Source organism: Rutidosis leptorrhynchoides, chromosome 5, assembly GCF_046630445.1.
Source record: "Rutidosis leptorrhynchoides isolate AG116_Rl617_1_P2 chromosome 5, CSIRO_AGI_Rlap_v1, whole genome shotgun sequence".
NCBI classification, from domain to species: domain Eukaryota; kingdom Viridiplantae; phylum Streptophyta; class Magnoliopsida; order Asterales; family Asteraceae; genus Rutidosis; species Rutidosis leptorrhynchoides.
In genome coordinates this window covers 194,407,070-194,410,244 of record NC_092337.1, presented here as the reverse complement: position 1 = coordinate 194,410,244, position 3,175 = coordinate 194,407,070, and positions in this window count along the sequence as shown.

Genomic DNA, 3,175 nt, shown 5'->3' with positions numbered 1-3,175 from the left:
AGATTGTGAAATTGAGACTAGGGATGCGGATGTTGTTGTTGGTGATACTGTTGATGCCGGTAATGTTGCTGAAGCTGGTACATTTTGCACCATATTTATTTTTTTTAATTTTTTTTTTTTCAAATTATTTACTCGAGCGCGAAGCTCGTTGACTTCTTCTATGGTTCCGGGATGATTTTTGGTTCGGACTAGCGGATAAATATAATCTAGAATTTGGTATAGTATATAATCTTGGCGAGATATTCTGGAAATGAGAGAAAAGATGGTGTTTCGAACAGGTTCACCGGTAAGTGCTTCAGGTTCTTCGCCAATAGGGCAATGTGACGGATGGAAAGGATCACCTTCTTCTTGTCTCCAATGATTGAGGAGGCTACGAACCCATCCCCAATTCACCCAGAATAGATGATGACTGATTGGTTGATCCATTCCGGTCACACTGCTTTCGGAGCTCGATTGGGGTTCCATTTCGGAATCCGAGTGACTTGAACTAATGACGAATTCCATTTCGTACGATTGAATAAAGAATTTTTAGATATGAAATGATTTTCTGGCTAACGGATGGTATTCTTAATTACATAGAATATCCATGTATATAGAACAAAAGGTTTCGTAGATTACGGAGGAATTTACGGGATACGCCAAGTAAGGTTTATAGTAACAGATACGCTAAGATATGAATCTTGTCTATACACTATTCATGCAATCAATGCAGCAAGACGTGTCTAGACTAAGAATGATAAGCAGATAATTTTTGAAACAAAATGATAAGCAAAACTTTTTGACATGCAGACCAGGTCGAAGTCCAGACTCACTAATGAATCCTAACGACTACTAGTTAGACACACTAATGCAAGACCTGGTTCACTAAGACCATCGCTCTGATACCAACTGAAATACAGTGGGGACAACCACCGTCCCACCCAGTGCCTTCCCAGCTAACCGCCTGGTGACCACTGAGTGTACCTCAGATACTGATTTTAGGGCCTGCCTCTCGGCTACTGCCAACCCTCGTAAGGGATCGCAAGGAGTAAGATCCAATGCTTCGTCACAGGTAACACTGTGAGAACCTCCTTTACGACTAACCCGCCACACATGGACGGCGTTATACCAGCTCTGATACCAACTGAAATGCCCTGTCCTAATCCATCTGGACGAAGTCATCAACATTTGATCCCAGAGCGATGATCGACTCCAAGAAATGTCCTTAAAATGAGCAAATGCACAGCGGAAGATTTCTTTCATACCTGAGAATAAACATGCTTTCAAGTGTCAACCAAATGGTTGGTGAGTTCATAGGTTTATCTTAAAACAATAAAATTCATCATTTTGATAGACCACAAAATTTAAGTACTGCATGGTACAAATGGGCCCGAATCCTATACCCACCTGTAATGCACATGCTATATCTTTTAAATACAGTACATCTTTCTCGTGTACGAAACCATTTTCATAAACCATAGTAACCGTACAAAATCATTCTCTTGATATATAACATTCATATCAACTGGTGGCAATTATCATGTCCACATAATTCAATGGTGGCAATTATCATGTCCACATAATTCAATGGTGGCAATTATCATGTCCACATAATTCAATAATAATCCGCAGAACTTCTGTCTGCACAATAATTCATTCGAGGAATTTTTTTTGTGTCTATCTCATCAAACATTTATAAAAGCATTTCATGTATTCGCAGTTCAAAATATATTTCAAAAGCATTTAATAAAGCAGTTGTAAAAACAGCGCATGTATTCTCAGTCCCAAAAATATATATTGCAAAAGCATTTAAAAAGGGAGCAAATGAAACTCACACATATATTTATTGTAAAACAGTTAATAAAGCATTTGCATATATTCTCAGTCCCAAAAATGTAAAGAGTAAAAGAAAATCAAATGAAACTCACACATATATTTATTGTAAAACAGTTAATAAAGCATTTGCATGTATTCTCAGTTCCAAAAATGTAAAGAGTAAAAGAGAATCAAATGAAACTCACCTAATGTATTTTGTAGTAAAAATACATATGACTATATTTAACAATGCAGGGTTGACCTCGGATTCACGAACCTATATCATTTATGTATATATTAACACACATAATTGTAATCGAACGAATTTATATATTAATATTAATATATAATATTTCAATTTTTATATATTTATAGATAGATATATATATATATAAATATATACTTTTTATACATGTTCTATATAAGTATTTATATGATAAAATAATGTTAATAATAATAATAATAATAATAATAATAGTAATACTGATAAAAATAAAAGAGGGCTACCTCAAAGAATAGGTCTTAAAAAAAATAATGCCCTTGCCCAGGCTCGAACCCGCAATCTCTCACTCACTCGCTAACACTCAAGACCATGGCTCCATTACCTCTTTTCAGTTTTATTCAGTAATCGTTTATATTTAACCCACTTTTTCTGTTTCTACTTCCTTCTTATTCACAACACAAAACCCAAATACATCTTCATCATCTAACTATAACATCTTAACACTCATTATCGTTATCTTACAATCATCATCATCCTACGGGCATCATCAAGATCATCAGCGTACATCGTCCAAGCATTATCTATATTATCATCTATATCTTCATCTACGAACACAATCATCTATCAACTTCTAAATTTGTATTCATCTAATACTCATAAACATTATCTTGATCGCTGAATATCATCATCATCTTAATATATCGTGATTAGATTAACTTTTGTTATCTACTCGAGTTTCATCATAAACGTACGTCATCATCATTTCTTATTGAAGTACATGAGCCCAAATATTAGATTAATTGGGTCCAATAAGTAATCCACTACTATTTAGTCCAATAATGAGGATAAGCCCAAGAAAAATTTTATCAAACCTATATATATATATATATATATATATATATATATATATATATATATATATATATATATATATATATATATATATATATATATATATATATATATATATGAAGATACATCTTACAGGATGGGATCGTGGGGTTTGGTTGTTAGGGTATAATCCCGTACACTTTCATTCTTCATCTTCGACAGAATCATCAAATATCATCATCATTAATCATCCTCCATCGTTATCATCATCATCATTGTTGTTATTATCATGTCATCGTTAACTTTTATCTTCATCACCAATATCAT